This window comes from Hemiscyllium ocellatum, chromosome 23, assembly GCF_020745735.1.
Source record: "Hemiscyllium ocellatum isolate sHemOce1 chromosome 23, sHemOce1.pat.X.cur, whole genome shotgun sequence".
Taxonomy (NCBI): domain Eukaryota; kingdom Metazoa; phylum Chordata; class Chondrichthyes; order Orectolobiformes; family Hemiscylliidae; genus Hemiscyllium; species Hemiscyllium ocellatum.
Window position 1 is genome coordinate 21,772,457 of NC_083423.1, and position 17,946 is coordinate 21,790,402.

Consider the following 17,946-nt stretch of genomic DNA (forward strand, 5'->3'; position numbering starts at 1 on the left):
CACTCTGTGTTCTTTCTGCCATCGCATCCAAGAATGGGAGTTGATTGTTAGTTTTCTCCTCTCGTAAATCTGATCCCTGTCTGTATGGTGTGTGTTCTCAATTTCTGTTCTCTTAATGATAACAAAAGTGTCATCCACGTATCTGATCCAGAGTTTGCGTTCGAGGGAGGGCTGTTTGTTCCAATCTTTGCATCGCTGCTTCTGCTATGAGCCCAGAGATGGGTGAGCCCATGAGTGTTCCATTGGTCTGTTCATATATTTGGTTGTTGAATGTGGAGTGTGTCAAGCACAGGTCTAGTAGTTTGAGTGTGCAGTCCTTGTTGATAGGTTCCCTGTCATGTTGTCTGTTCAGTGGTCCAGGAGGTTAGCTATTGTCTCTCGGAGGGGGCTAGAGTTTGTCAATTGAAGTGAACAGTGTCGTTACATCAGTTTGCGGATGACCCAAGATTTTACAAATTACCCAAAGTACACAAACCAGACATGGACCCATTGTGGCACTCCCTGGAACTCCATCGCAAAAGAACTTCAACAAAAACTAAAACACCTTATCAGTGGGTTCAAACACTCCATACAATCATCACAGGAATTCCTAGACAACATCAAGAACATAAACTTCAACAAGGATGAAGCAATGGTCTCATTTGATGCAATGGTATTGTTCACTTCAGTTGACAAAACTCTAGACCCCCTAGAGAGACAATAGCCAACCTTCTGGACCGGCCAAACAGACAACACGATGGGGAACCTATCAACAAGGACTGCACACTCAAACTACTCGACCTGTGCTTGATGACACACTTCACATCCAACAATCAAATATATGCATAGATCAATGGGACACCTATTGACTCACCCATCTCCAAGCTCATAGCAGAAGCAGCGATGCAAAGACTGAAACAAACAGCCCTCCCAGAAATCAAATGCAAACTCTGGATCAGATACGTGGATGTCACTTTTGTTATTATTAAGGGAATAGAAATTGAGAGTACACACTGGATTATTAACACCATACAGACAGGGATCAGATTTATGAGAGAGGAGGAAACCAACAATCAACTCCAATTCTTGGATGCGATGGTAGAAAGAACACAGAGCGGTGAATGCACCACAAGAGTGTACAGGAAAGTCACCCACACCAACCAGGTCCTGAACTACAACAGCAATCATCCAAACACACACAGGAGAAGAAGTATTCGGACCCTGTTCAAAAGGACTCCAACACACTGCAGCACTCCGGACCTACGAAGGGAAAAAGAACCCCTCTACAGAGTATTCACCAAGAACGGATATTCCTGCAACTTCATCCGCAGATGCCTAACAGACAAGCAACGTGGTGAGGACATGCCATGACCTAACTCACTAGCCATGTTACCTTACATAAAACCATCTTGGAACTGACAGCCAGACTTCCCGACCACTCAGGTTCATGCCAGCCCATAAACCGACAGGCACGCTCAGACAACAACTCACCAGGACAAAAGACCCGATACACATCATGTGCAAGACTAACATAATTTATAAGATTCCGTACAAAGACTGCACAAAACACTATATGGGACAAACAGGCAAACAACTAGCAATCCGCATCCATGAACATCAACACCATAAACACCACAACCAGCAGTCCCTAGTAGCCACACACACAGATGGCAGGGACCACAAGTTCAACTGGGACAACACAAGGATGATAGGACAAGTGAAACAGAGGACAGATGGAGAATTTCTAGACACATGGCACTCATCCATGGACTCCATCAACAAATACATAGACCTAGACCCAAAAACCGGCCACTAAACAAAAAATACCAGCCACTACAACGAACAACCCCAACCAGCAACTAGAAGCAGCAGGAACCAAGCCAAATAAATTCCAGAAGACACAGTGCTTCACAGGAGGCTCCAAAGCACTGAGGATGTCACCTATATAGGGGGATGGAACATCTGCAAATCATCTTCCCAGCTCAGCGAACACACCCACAACTATAGCTACCGGTACCCAAACTACAAAGCTTTATGCAAGCCTTGAATCCCAGAAATCAGTTTGGTAAATCTTTGTTGCACTCCTTCCACAGCCAGAACATCTTTCCTCAGATAAGGAGACCCACAGCTACACACAATACTCCAGGTGTGGTCTCACCAAGGCCCTATGCAATTGCAGTAAGCCATCCCTGCTCCTGGACTTGAGTCGTCTTGCTGTAAAGGAAACATACCATTTGACTTCTTCACCAGCTCCTACATGCTTATCTTTAGCAAGCGGAACACAAGAACACCCATTGGCAAATGGGGAGGTGCAATCTATCACATGTGGCACAGTGGTTAGCACTGCTGCCTCACAGCGCCAGAGACCTGGATTCAATTCCCGCCTCAGGCAACTGTCTGTGTGGAGTTTGTACATTCTCCCAGTGTCTGCGTGGGTTTCCTCCGGGTGCTCCGGTTTCCTCCCACAGTCCAAAAAATGAGCATGAATTGATCATGCTAAATTGCCCATAGTGTTAGGTGAAGGGGTAAATGTAGGTGAATGGGTCTGGGGGGGTTGCTCTTCAGAGGTCGGTGTGGACTTGTTGGGCCAAAGGACCTGTTTCCACACTGTAAGTAATCTAATCTATTGCCATTCAGGTATTAATTTACCTTTCTATTTATGCTACCAAAGTGATTGACTTCACATTTTTCCACATTATATTTCATGCATTTGCCCACTCTGCCATACATTTGCCCACTCACATAACTTGTCTGAATCACAAAGAAGCATTACTGCATCCTCCTCACGGCCCTCCCTCCCACCCAGCACTGAAAACTTGGACATATTAGCTCCCTCATCTAAATTTATACATATGTGAACAGCATGGGTCTAAGCAGTGATCCTTGCAGTACCCCACTAGGCCATGCCTGCTACTTGGAAAAAGACCTGTCTGCAAACCAGTTCTTTATCCATGTTCCATGCTATTCCGAATCCCATGCGCTTTAATTCTATATGCTAACCTCTTACATGGGACCTTACATCAAAGTCCAAGTAACCACATCCACAAGCTCTGCCTCATCAACTCTACAGGTACATCAATGAGTAAATCCAGTAGGTCTGTCAAGTAGGACTTCAGCAGCATGTCTCTCTTTTCAGTAATAAACACAACAATCAGCCTTTGTGCCAGGTATGACTCAAACCAGCAGAGAGTTTCCCATTAATTCCTATTGACTCTAATTTTTCCCAAAGGTCTTGTCACTCTCACCTCATCTTTGCAATTCAGCTCTTTGTTGCGTTCAAGTCTGTATCAAGATTGGGAGGCAAGTGATCCTGGTGGATCACAAACTAAGGATCATCAATCATTGTTTGGGATGTCAAATGGATACTTAGATGAAATGCCCACTTAATAATTTTGGATAAACGGTTGCTGCAAATGCTGCAGCCTTGTCTTTTGCACTGACGTGTTGATTGCTTTATCTTGGAGAGTGGTTTGGAGCCTTCTCTTCACCGTATTTGTTTAAATGTCCACCACCATTCACAATACAATGAGGACAGTACTGCAGAGCTTTGATCTGATGAGTTGACTGTGGGATCAGTTAGCTGTCTATAACATGCTTTTTCTGCCATTAACATGCATATAGTCTGGGGCTGTGGCTTCACCACATTGGAATCTAACTTTCAGCTGCACCTGGCACACTGCTAAACTCATTCTTGAACCAGGCTTGGTCCCCTAGTCTGAAGGTAATTATAAAGTGAGCGAGATGATAGGCCATGAGGTTAGAGATTGGGATCGGAGACTAATCTGCTGCTGTGATAGCTCACATTGCCTCTTGCTCAGTTTTGAGTTGCTAGATCTGTTCTTATTTTCTTTCATTCCGCCTAAGACTATGATTTGGTGATGTTGGGGCTAGCGGGGGGATTGCTTATTGTGAACACATTTCTCGGTTTCCAAAAGGACTTTGCAGTAGACCCTCCCAACCGACTCAATATTGAATTCAACAAATTTAGAACATCAACTTGCCTCCATTTTGATTCAGTCCCCACATCCCCTCCCCATAATGTCAGTGCCAGACTTTAGATTAGATTCCCTACTGTATGGAAACAAGCCATTTGGCCCAACAAGTCCACACCGACCCTCTGAAGAGGAACCCACCCGGACCCACTTCCCTCTGACTAATGCATCTATGGGCAATTTAGCCTGGCCAAATCACCTGATCTGCACATCTTTGGACTGTGGCAGGAAACCAGAGTACCCGGAGGTAACCCACGCAGATACAGGGAGAACGTGCAAACTCCACACAGACACTCAACCAAGGCTGGAATCGAACCCCGGTCCCTGGTGCTGTAAGGCTCCAGTGCTAACCATGAGCTACCATGCCACCTTTTTCCGACACTCCCTGTTTCCATTTCAGATCTCCAGCCTTTGCAATACTTTGATTTTATCCAACCAAAACTGTCACAGAGAGAGACGTCTTCTCAGGTGGATGGAAGGGCATGAGGTCAAGTGGGTTTTCATTTTTGTTAGGTCTCTCGCTTCTAATATAGACCCAATCTGGCACTTAATCACTGGCAGCACCACCATAACCTGCCCAGGCCACAACATTGGCATCTCCTTTCTAAATCTCTCGGTCTTCAATTATTTGAACTGAGCTTTCGAGCACACATCCTGAATTCCCCTGCATTGATTCATTGCCAAAGTTGTGTTTTATAACACAGCTGTAAAGTGCATGATGATGTTTCACTGCAGTATAATTGCTCTAATTCTTTTCCTTTTTGTGACTGAATTACTTTCCTGGGATGGCAGCATCAATGGCAATGCCAGCATTTGCTGCCTTTCCCTAATTGCATTTCAACTGAATGATATGCTTGGCCATTTCAGAGGGCAGTTGAAAATCAGCCACTATTGTGAGACATCTGAAGGCCCACGTGGAGTCATCGAATCATACAGCATGGAAACAAACCTTCTGGTCCAACCAATCCACGCCAACCATGTTCCCAAACTAAACTAGCCCCACCTGCCTGTGTTTGCTGCATATTCCGCCAAACCTTTCCTAATCATTTACCTGTCCAAATGTTTTTTTTAAACAAACATTGTAACTGTGCCTGCATCCACCACTTCCTCTGGTAGTTCCTTCTACACTCTAACCAATCTCTGTGTCAAAAATGTTGTCCCTCATGTCCTTTTGAAAGCTTTCTCCTCTCACCTTAAAAATACTGTATCCCCCGAGTTTTGAATGCCACCACCTTAGGGAAAGCTATTCACTTTTTCTATGTCCCTCATGATTTTATAAACCTCTATAAAGGTCATCCCTCAACCTCCTACGCTCCAGCGAAAAAAGGCTCCACCTATCCAACCTATAAAAATAATTCAAACCCTCCATTCCTGGCAACATCCTGGTCAATCCTTTCTGAACTCTCTCCAGTTTAATAATGTCCTTCCTATAACAGGATGACCAGGATGGCATACAGTTCTCCAGAAGATATCTCAACATGATGTAGCAACGCCTATGCTCAGAGGTCTGACCAATGAAGGCAAGCATGCTAAATGCTTTCTTAACCACCTTGTTTACCTGTGATGCAAATTTCAAAGAATTCTGTACCTGTACTCCAAGGTCTCTCTGTTCTACAGCACGGCTCAGGGCCATTTCATTAATTGTATAAGTCCCGCCCTTTTTTGTTTTACCAAAATTCAATATTTATCCAAGTTATCCAATTAAACTCCATTTGCCACCCCTCAGCTCATTGACCCAAATGATCAAGATCTCCTTGCAATCTTAGATAACCTTCTTCACTATCCATTATATGACCAATTTTTGTGTCATCCATATAGCTACATTCTCATACATATAAACAACAAACAACAATACCTATCCGTGTGAAACAGTGATGGTCCCAGGCCTTCAGTGTGAAAACACAACCTCCACCAGCACCCTCCGTCTCCTACCATCAAGCCAATCATGTACTCAATTGGCAAACTGACACTGAATCCCATGTGATTTAACTTTACTAATTAGTCTAACACAGGGAAACTTATCAAAGGCTTTACTAAAGTCTAAGTAAACAACATCTACCGCTCTGCCGTCTATCTTTTTTATTTCCTCAAAAATCGCAGTCAACTTTCTGAGACACCATTTCCCTTGCACAAAGCCATGCTGACTATCTCTAAACACTCCTTGTCTCGCCTAATGCATTGTAAATCCTATCTTACAGAATCACCAACAACAACTTACCCACCACCGATGTCAGACTGACAGGTCTTCTCATCACTGTCTTTTTTAGACCAGACCGTGTAAGGATGGCAGAGTTCATTCCCCAAAGAACACATCTTTGCTCCATCCCTGGGTTCCCAGAGTGGCCTAATTCCCTTCCCCCAAACAGGTCTCTCATTCCCAAACAACACAATTGATGCAATTCGTGTTAACTAGGGAGCCAGTTCAAGGCCAATGAATGACTAAGGTACTAAAGGTTCAAAGATCCCAGACGTCATGCTCCAGATGGACATGCCATGAAATTAAAAGCATAGTTCTACCTTCTGTAGCTGCCATTAGGGTAACACTGGACCATGGGATGTCAAAAGCATACAACTAGTTTGGGTTTCCTGAGCTGCCTTGTGAGTTGCACATTGGGATTAGCAGTATTTTAAAATGACCAGTCCCTTCCCCTAATTTTCCATGCACAAAGCCATGCTGACTGTCCCAAAATCAGTCAATGCCTTTCCGAATGTATGTAGATCCTATCTCTCAGAATCCCCTCCAACAACTTACCTACCACTGACGTCAGGATTACCTGTCTGTAGTTCCCTGGCTTTTCTTTGTTACTTTTCTTAAATAGTGGCACCACATTAGCCAACCTCCAGTTTCCTGACACCTCACCAGTAGCTGTTGATGATATAAATATCTCTGCAAGGGACCCCACCATTTCTTTGCTTGCTTCTCACAATGCCTAGGATACACTGGATCAGATCCCTAGGATTTATCCACCTTTATGTGTTTAAGACCTCCAGTACCTCCTCTTTTATAATGTGGACTCTTTTCAAGACATCAGTATTTACTTCCGCAAAGTTCCCTGGCTCCCATGTCTTTCTCCAGAGTAAATTCTGACATGAAATATTCATTTAGGATCTCACCCATATCCTCTGGTTCCACACATAGAAGGCCACATGGTTCTCCTAAATTGGTTGATGTTTTGCTGAGAAGGTTTCATTTTCCATCTACGTTGAGCTAACGGATGGTAGTCAAGCTGATGATCGAGATAGGACAATGGGAAGCCTCAGCAAGGGCTCCTGATAGCCATCACTAATGATTGGGTATGACTGCAGAGGGGCAGATGCAAGGCCCCAGTGGTTAAATATCTTGCCAGCACACTCTGCCTCTGTTCACACAATCAGCATGGATGTTTAAGTGAGGTGCTGGATTGACAACAGTTTCTTCACATCTGACAATTCTTTCACAGTAGAGAGGGCAACAGTGATCTCTGGGAAGGAATTCAACAAAGAAACAAGCTGCTCTTTGTTGTTCAGAAGCAAGTTATTGAATATTTATTAGTGATACCAGCCAAATGTCCAATAATAATGCAGAGAGTAGCTGATCTGAAGTGGTGCCAGGGCTGCCATACAATGCCCAATCTGTGCTGGGGTAGTGTGCACAGGGCTCGTTTCAATCACTGACCCAGACATAACTAACAACCAACTTAAGTAGAGCGTGCTCAAGAAGCTTCACAATCAACCCCCAACTCCCCCCCCCCCCCCCACCCCCCTGCTGTGGGACAAGAACATGATGTGCTTTGAAAAGCTGCTTTCTCGTTTCTTACATTCTCCCTTTGTCCAGCACACTGTGTACATCTGTGCACATCCTTTGTCACTTTACCCTCGTGCTTCTTCTCTCACCAGGCTGTTTTCCTATAACCTCTCTCATTATTACTCACTCACCATGTCCTTCTCCCCACCCTTGAGCAACATCTGTCTCTACACTGCATCCCCCTCATGCAACCCCTCTCTCTCTCTCCCTCTCTCTTCCCATGTACCTCTCTTACACTCTGTCTCTCGCTTTCTCTCAATGTCCCTCTCATGCTCCATCACTCAGTGTCCCTCTCAGGCATCCTCTTTCATTGTGACCCTCTCTCAGGTTGTCCCTCTCTCAATGTGTGTTCCTCTCTTACCGTGTCTCTCATTGAAGTTTGTATTCTCCTCATGTGTTCTCTCTCTCACGTCTCTCTGTGCCTCTCATTTTGCGTGTCTCTCACACGTCCTGTCTCACTCTGCCATTTGCTCTTGTCTTTCTCTCAGCAATTCCTTGAAGTTGCTGGATTTTCAGGATGTATCCCACAACACAGAAGGAAGTCATTTAGCCCATCATGCCTGTAGCTTCTGTTTGAAAGAGTTATTCAATTAATTCTACTCCCCTGTCATTTCCCCATCTCTCCGCAACTGCTTCCACTTTGAATAGGGATCGAATTCCCTTTTGATTATTATTATTAAATCTGTTCACTCTCACTTTCAGGTATTGATTTTCAAATCATTACAACTGCTGCTTGTGTAAAAAAAATCCTCATTTTGCCTTTGGCTCTTCTGATAATCATATCAAGTTTTTGCCCTTTAGTTCCCAATACCACCAAAACCTCAACTCGTAACTGAAAACAATTTCTCTTTAGTTTTTCTATCAAAACCAATCGTTACTTTGAATACATTTATCAAAACTGCCCTTATCTTTGCCTGATCTAAGACAACCCAAACTCCCCCCCCCCCCCCACGTGACCAGTTGTAACTCCCGGCCACACACACTCTCTCTCAGGCCTTAACATCCTTCTTAAAGTGTGCCATTCATAGTTAACCACCATTTAAAATTTCACCTGTATGTCACTGACCATTGTAATATCCTCCTCAGGTCCGCCACTATTCATTGTATAAATGAATGACACTGAAAGGGTTAATGTTGGGGACTGCGTAAGCTCCACCAAATCTGATGATACTATACTGACTTGTGTGGGGGAAAAAGGCACAATGGCTTTGGGTTTTCTAGAGTGAAGACCTATTCCTTAGGTGTCCTCAGTCTTGGTAATAGTTTTTAACTTACAAATGTAACTTTCTCTCATTAAGTCAATGACATCTTGTTTAAGACAAAAGGCTCTTCTCATTAAGACTCACTGATGGCGTTGCTCCACTGCTGTAAACCAAGGAAGCCAGATCGAGGAAACAGAATAGTGGCAGCAAACCGCTCCATCTACAAACTGAAGGTGGTTGAAACAGCAGCATGTTCAATACTATCCTTCTCACTGCTGTCTGCATTTCAGATTTTCAAACCATCTGCAATCTTTGAAATTAATTCTCTAAACCCATGACCAAATAATTAACAAAAAGCTGTGGTTCCAGTACGGAATCCTGAACAATAACACTTATACTTGCCTTGTCTGTACTTTCAGCAATTTATTATCCCAATTCATCCTTTAAACTTTGCTGACAAGTCTCAAATCCACATACATATCCACCACATTGCCCTCATCAACCCACTCTGTCATCTCAAATGGATTCAAACAAGTTAGTCAGCCACAATTTGTCTTCATAAATCAGTGCTGACTTTCATTTATGAACTCACATTTACCAAATGCCAATTATTTTCTCCTGGATTATTGTGTACAAGATTCCCTCGCACCAATATCAGACTGACACTATCCTGGTGTTGTTTGTGAAACTCGCCAAATCCCACAAAGGGTGGAAAGAGTGTCAGAATCAGAGCACAGCAAGAGGCCATTCAGACTGCCAGACTTGTGCCAGCTCTCCTAAACAGCATCACACCCAATGCAATTCCCCAACCTTCTCTCCACCTATTCTTCCTTTCCATCCCTCTTGAATGCCTTGTTTGAACCCTCCGTCCACCACAATCAAAGGTAAACTATTCGGAGTTCTAACCACTCACAAATGAAAATGTTTTTCATGTCTCCATTGTTTCTTTTACCAAGGACTTGAAATCTCTGTCCTCTTGCGCTCAATCCTTCCGCCAATGGGAAAAGTGTCTCCCAATCTACTCTACCTTCATCAGAGTTCCTCCAAATCTTCTCTTCTTTAAGAAGAACTGAGCCAACTCTCAAATCTATGGAACTGATGTTCCTCATCCCTGAAACCTTTCTTGTGAATCTAGAGTCTCAGAAAGAGCGCAGGGAAGATTTATGGACTGCCAGGGCTAGGGACACCATGGTTGGAAAGAACCACTGACAAAATTGAAGCTTTTAATTGAAACAGAGAGGATTAAATTCGAGTTAATCAAGGCTTTAAAGGGTTTTGAGGGAGTAAATGAAAGACTGTTCCTGCTGGTTGGAAAACCATGTCAAGGGGCACACTGAGGATTCCCATAGAAAATTATAACATTTTAAGAGGACTAAACAGGGTAAATGAGGAAGATGTTCCCACGGATTGGCGAGTCCAGAGTCACAGGTTAAGCATACTGTGTAGGCCAATTAGGCCTGAGATGGGAGTCTCCATCTCAGAGTGGTGAGCCTGTGGAACTTTCTGCCACAGAAAGAGGTTGAAGGCAAAATGTTGTATGTTTTCAAGAAGGAGTTAGATATCTTAGGGCTAAAGGAGTCAAAGGGATCACCCTTTGTGGGATTTGTTGAGTTTTACAAGCAATATCAGGGCAATGTCAGTATGATATTGGTGCAAGGGAATCTTTTGTATGCTGTAATCCAGGAGAAAATAATTAGTGTTTGGTAAATATGAGTTCATAAATAAAACTCAGCACTGATTTATGAAGACAAATTGTGGCTGACTAACTCGTTTGAATCCATTTGAGATGACAGAGTGGGTTGATGAGGGCAATGTGGTGGATATGTATGTGGGTTTGAGACTTTTCAGCAAAGTTTAAAGTATGAATTGGGATAATAAATTGCTGAAAGTACAGACAAGGCAAGTATAAGTGTTATTGTTCAGGATTCTGTACTGGAACCACAGCTTTTTTGATCAATGTTAATTATTTGGAGCGAAAGCAGATACAGGATACCAGCCAGGATCATATTCAATGATGGAGCAGCCTCGGAGGGCCAAATAGTCTACTTTTGCTCCCATTTCCTACATTTTTACACTTACTACTGGAAAAAAAAGTGAAGAGCAGAGTTAGAAGACAAAGGTTGATTAGTACATGAATTGTTTTGTCACATTTAGAGAGACAAAAAAAACCATTGCTGAATCATTGCTGAAAATTTAAAAGGTCACGTTGAAAATTCTAAAGGAAGAGTTAACATTTCAGATCGATAACAGTCTATCAGCTCTAGTTCTCACTCTGTGGATGCTACCTGACCTGTTAGGTATTTTCAGCATTTAAAATTGGACTTGGATAAAGATTTGAGGATAAGAAAACTAGATTAAACTGACATTCTGACAGTGACACAAGCATGATGGTGAAATGGCCTTGTTCTGTGTTGCTAGTTCCTTGGGTCTTTTCCTGTCTGTGGGAAACACCTCTCAGCTCCTCATACAACAACAGTTTCTATTTATACAGCACCCCAAATATAAAATATCTCAAGGAGCTTCACAGGAGCACTATAAAACAAAATGAGGATTCGAGCCATGTAAGATATTACGTCCCACTGAATTACCCTGACAATTTGTTGTTTGCACATAGCAAGATCCCAAAAACAGCAAAATAAGATCAATTAAAACTGATTTAGGGTTTGGGATTCAGATATATAATGAAATCAGTCAGGTGACTGTATGAAAGGAGGCCACCCATACCATGAGAGGTGCTAAGCTTGGGCATCAAGATTAAGAACAGAGTAATGAATGATTTCAGCCTCCAGAGAGAGCAGGGACTTGTGGGAATATGGTGGAGCAGTGATGTCACTGGACTATTGATGCAGATGCCCTGGGAATACAGCGAGAAAAATTCTGAAAGCTTGTGGGGAGGCATAAATGATAGCAGCAGCAGATGGAATTTAAATGGAGTTCAGAGACCTGGAATAGTAAGTTAGTCTCAGTAAAAGTGACCATGATAACAATCACTATCAAAACAAAACACTGACCCAGTTGTCTAATGTGCTTTAGGGGAAGGAACTCTGGTTGTCTTACTAATTCTGGTCTACATTGTGATTCCAGAATGTGTTTGATTTTAACTACAGATTGAAACAGCCTAGCAAGCTCCTCAGTTCAAGGTGAACAAAAGAAACTAGAACAACATTATAAATGTAGATTTTAACTGAACTAACAACTAGTGTTCACAATCAAAGAAACAGGCTAGGGGTGATGAATGTACAAAATGAAGGCCTTTTTTTAACCAATAGTCTTGGGCAACATGAATATAGCCAAAGGTAGAAATCTTTTCAGTTTGGCTTTCACTCTCTTTAACCTTTTTGGTACCCTGTATTCTGAATCTCAGCAATGAGTCCCATGTTGTTCACTAGCACTTGTGGATACAGGGTGAGGGTGAGGATGACGATTAAATCCACCTGCAAGCAGTGCTTCATCTGGGGTGGTCTCTCAGCCCATTGTTCAGAAACTCCATAATGTGAAGAAGGGCCAAGGTGAACAATATCAGGTCAAAAGTGTTCAACAAAGTGATAAAAGTCCACAAGCTTATAGATTACGCAATACAATCTGAACATATTTAGATGGAGTTGATGTAACATTATGTTTGCAGTCGGATTACCTCGTAAATAAACAGACCCTGCTAATTTCATGCAGCTAGCACACAGTGTAACATTTAGCAATTATGAAATCATTTAAAAGGCTCCTGCTAGCTTTGGGTATATTTATTTCAGTGCTACGATATGGCTCCTTAGGCTTAGCATTCTACAGAGCGAGCAGAGTGGGTGCAGTTTGACACAGCAGGAACACACAGGCTTCTGATGCAACTGCATGGCAGCTCACAATCTGAAAAGATGAAAAACTAAAATGAGAATTTTTTTTAATAAATCTCAAAGGGCAGCCTCGCTTCTCTCTTTCTCTCTGTGTGTTCTCGTGTTTCCATGACGACTACAAAATAAAGGATTGCTTGCTGGCTCTCGTCGTTGGTGTTTGGGAGCTTGAGTTGCCATCATTGGTTGGACATATTCCTGGAGATTTAAATCACAGGACCTTCCACCTCCAGCAATCCCACAATTTCATTACTTTAACAATTAATTAGGATATGGATTCAACGAAAATTTTGAAATACCCTTTTAAGCCACTCTGTGTGTTTATTGCTAGTACCATTGCTTAAGCGATTAACCTTTCAGTTTTGGATTAAGCTCCAGGACTGGCAACCTTATGAAAGATCCAGGGAGAGATGTGACCCAATGCGATACCCTTCTCTGCTGCTGCTGCCCGGCACCGATAGTTCAGATTCTATGCCATTTCCATTACGAGTTTCCAGTTAGCAACTCGGAGGGCATGAAATCAGGAGAGTAGGTGTGTGTTTTAGCCACTGAGGCCTGTTGGAGCACGTGGACCAGTGAGGGCCAAACCAAGCAGAAATTGCAGCCCACATTTGCCCTTTAAAATGTTTTTAACATACAGATGAACAGTCTCAGGCAGGGACTGGAAAATGTCCTCAAATCAAATCACAGAACCATGTACCTGGAGGGAAGCCACTTGGCCCATTTACCTGTGCCAACATATTAAACATCATGACTCATCTGCAAAACTCGCTCGGTCTCAAAAATAGGAGATGGTCTGATGGTGGCAGTAGGAGAATGTGACAAGGTGGATGCTGAGTGGAAGTTTCCCCGAGCTGGGGAATCTGAAACGTTAGGGCATATTCACAGGGTTAGGGGGTCAGTCACTTAAGAATAAGGTAAGGAAAGATTTCTTCAATCATAATTCAGAGTCGTTGGAATTCACCACCCTGAGGGGCTATAGATCAACTGATAGTGGACCAAAAACAAAACTGATACATTTTTGTGACTGAGGATATGAACGTCCATTTCAAGGTTACACAAGGTTTTATTGAATACCAAAGGAGGCTGAAGGAGTTGTTTGACTTAGTTAAAAATCACACAACACCAGGTTATTGCCCAACAGGTTTAATTGGAAGCACACTGGCTTTCGGAGCGATGCTCCTTCATCAGGTGACTTAGTCTCACTTGTTTTCTTTGTTCTTATTCCTGTCCACGTTGTTCATATTTACTGTCAATACATGGGTGCAGTTAGCAAGTCCAGAATGTATACTCATCCTTAGTTATTCCTTCAGAATATTATTGCAGGTTTCTTCTTGAGCCACTGTAGTTCATGTGGCACCAGTTGTCCCATTATTTTGTTAGTCAGGGAGTTCCAGAATTTTAGGCAAAAGTGAGGACTGCAGATGCTGGAGATCGGAGTCAAGATTAGAGAATGTTGCTGGGAAAGCACAGCAGGTCAGGCAGCATCCGTGGAGCAGGAAAGTCAACAACTCGGGCTAAAGCCCTTCATCAGGAATGAGGCCTCATTCCTGATGAAGGGCTTTTGCCCCAAACGTCGATTCTCCTGCTCCTCAGATGTTGCCTGACCTCCTGTGCTTTTCCAGCTCCACTCTAATCAGTTCCAGAATTTTGACTAAGCAATAGTGAGGTAACAGTAGGTAAGTATTTTAGAAGTGTTTTGCACCCGTGCCCAACACTGGAGCCTTGATTTTAATTGCTTGACCAGTCACAGCCATGTTCTCAACTACTGAGGCCCTAAACTCTGGAATTCACTCCCTCAACCACTCCAGTTCTCTTTCCTCCATTAAAACCTACCTTTTTGACCAAGCTTGTTCTGTCCTAATATCTACTTTTTTGTCTTAATGCCAATTTTATCTGCTAAGAGTGCATTGGTACATTGAAGGCTCGATATTGTAAGTTGCAGATTTACTGCAGTGTCTTTGATAAATATGGTTTTCGCCCTGAAGGTGAGCTCTCTGCCTTTTGGAAGAATGGGGAGAGTTCTAGCACTTCTGCAGCTCTTTAATGATTGCTACACTTTAAATGAGAAAGAAGCCATTTTCTCTGAGTGCTATAATCTTGTGTTTCATCATGTTAAGAGGAAGCATGACGACTGTGTCTACAGGTGGTTGAACTCCTCACGTTTTCTTACTCTGTTATTAAAGATTTTATCCTCCAAAATAAGTTGAAGGAGACAGTAGACACTTGAAAAACTCCAGCTAAAGGTAGGAGGTCCAGTGGAAGGAGTTGGCTTTTGCAATGAACTCCACTTCCAATAACTCCCACACAGCTACTAAGTGACGAAACTCAGCAGGCTAATAACAGGTGGTCTGACCTTGAACCAATGTAATGCTATCAGCATGTTTAATGTTTCTATGTACACTTCCCTCCCTGTGCTGAATACCTTTGATCACAGAGTGAGAGAGTTAGAAAGAGACCTCCATTAACCCCTTCCTGCTCTTGCATGTTTTGATCCACTCAACCCAAGGAAATATTAATATATATTACTGATTATCCTGCATCCTTTATTTGTCCCATTGAGTAATGCTGCACGCCCATGAGTTGCACTCAGCATGAGGTTTGCCTTCTTCAAGGGGAAAGTAGCCCCCAATCCAGAGGGAAGGAACCACAAAAGAGGAAACAAGCTCAAGATTGTGCTGTGGAGGCATCGGAAGCCTGGGAAGGCAGGAGAGGAGGAAGCAGCCTCGCGGCGTAAAACACTGCACGTGGACCATCTTCAATTCCCTGACAGTCAGAGCTTCCTGCCAATTTGTTCTCAAACCATGATTCTGACTACAGAACCAGAGAATCTTGCAGTGTAGAGCAAGACAAACTATTTGGTCCACAGAGCCTGTGCTGACTGTTTCAAATTGCAATCCAATTAGTTGCACTCCTCTACATTTGTTCCACAGGTTTGCATATTTTTCCTTTTCAGGTATTTATCGAATGCCATTTGAAAAATATAAGCTCCTTCCTTGTGAGGCCCGAGGCACTCAACCTCTGACTCTCTCCTTCCAGATACACTTGGATTCGAGAGAGTTTGTCTTCCCAATGTCTTCCCACTCCAGATTTGTTGCAACAAGAGGGGTCATTGGCACTCTCCCCACCTCAACCCTCCCTCTTACCATCCCACAAACTATCACCGGCCCAGACTGTCTCCTTGGTTCACACTTTCCAAGGATTCCACTTGTTGGCGTTCATCTCACACATTGTATTTTCTTCTGGGGGGGGTCAATCAGCTAAGTTGGCTGGTTGGTAAGTGATGCCAACAGCATGAGGCTTGCCTTCTTCGAGGGAAATGTAGCCCCAATCCAGAGGCAAGGAACTGCTTGATAGGAAAGAACCTCAATTTTCTGTTTTGGAGGCATCAAAAGCCTAGAAAGTTGGAATGGTTCAATTCCCACATTGGTTGGGGGCACCTTCTCAACTATTTTCCTCACCTGACGCATGGTGACACTCAGGTGAAACTACCACCAGTCCTCTCACCTTTTCTCTCCCTGATGAGAGACTAGGCCTAGGGGGCTCTATTTGATTGATAATTGATTGTCACGTGTAACGAAGTACAGTGAAAACCTTTGTTTACGAGCAGTACAAGCAGATCATGGTAAACAAGGATGTACAGATCAAAAAGACTTAGACAGAGGCATACAGGTCATTGCACAGGACATGCACAAGGCAAGGTCAATGTTAGCGAGATCAGTATTGTTTGAGGCTAGACAATCCACTCATGAGTCTAATAACAGTTAGGAAGAAGCTATTCCTAATGTTTTATCTATCTCTTCCTCATGTTCTGTCTCAGGAATGCACCCTATCCCTCTTGATTTCTTGCTATAGATTATACTTGTTCCTGATAGGTTTAATATGTTGGGCCTCTGATGAGTCCTTGCAGGATTCTGGACCAGAATCTGATCAAAACCAGCTGATATGGAGCAAAACTTCAATTTAACCATTCCCACATATGCTCACACGAAACACAAGAACAAAATACTGCTGAAAATTTGAAAACAAAAACAATAAATTCTGAAAACACTGAGCAGATCAGGCTGCCTCTGGCAAAATAATAGCAAAATATTGCAATTTCTGGGGATTTAAAATAACATCTGAAAATGCTGAAACTCAGCAGGTCTGGCAGCAGCGGTGAACAGAGAAAGGGTTAATATTCTGAGTCCAATTATTCATTTTTTTTAAAAAGAACTTGAAACATGAACCCCATTTCCCCCTTTTCTAGGTTTGCTGAGTTTTTCCCGCACTGATTTTATTTCAGCATCTGACAAAAGTTCATCAACTTGAAACATTAAGTCTGCTTCTCTCTACACAGAAACAGCAGAGTGTTTCCAATGTTCGCTGTTTTGTTTTACACAGTAGTGCTTGTTTGCATCAACATTCAGCACCTTGGCCCATTGCCAATGCTCAACAATTCTGCTGTTCCATGCTCAGGCACTGACGTGGGATAATTAAGAGCCATTTGTCTCTTTCCTTAGTTCCTGGTCAAAGCATTATTTACAGCCACTCTTAATACACTCTTTGGGAAGCTTTTCCTGAAAGAATGAAGACTTCTTTGCTTGTGTATCTGTCTCAATGATCAAGATAAAGAGACAGCAACAATCTGGAAAAACTACTGGTTATAGATCCAAGAACAGAGGGAAACCAGTACTCTGTGCTCAGTCTTCGAGCCTTTTGATGTTGCTTCTCCATAGGTTCTGAGTTCTTTAAAACTCAAACTGAAGAGGATTCCAGCACAGAAACACATCAGCTCACCCAAAGTCTACACTAATGTTTTGCTTCCCTCAGGCACACTAATCCCACTCTCCTGCTCACTCGCCATCCCTTTGAGATCTCCTCTCATCTAATCCCATTCTCCTGATCACTGCATATACTCATTAATTTTCCTCTATTTAAAGTAATCCATTTCCTTGTAATGGAATTATGGATTTAAGTTAATGCTTTTGTGGTTATCTCAAATTCGTGCATCTTGTTATTGGCTCAGTGAGCACAATAGAAAATCTGTCATAAGTTACCATCTCAATCTTGAAGTTTTCTAGAGAATGACTGGAGCATTCTTCAGGGCAATGACTATCAATTAGAGTCCACTCACTAACTCTCCTCTCACACAGTGTAAGGGTTGA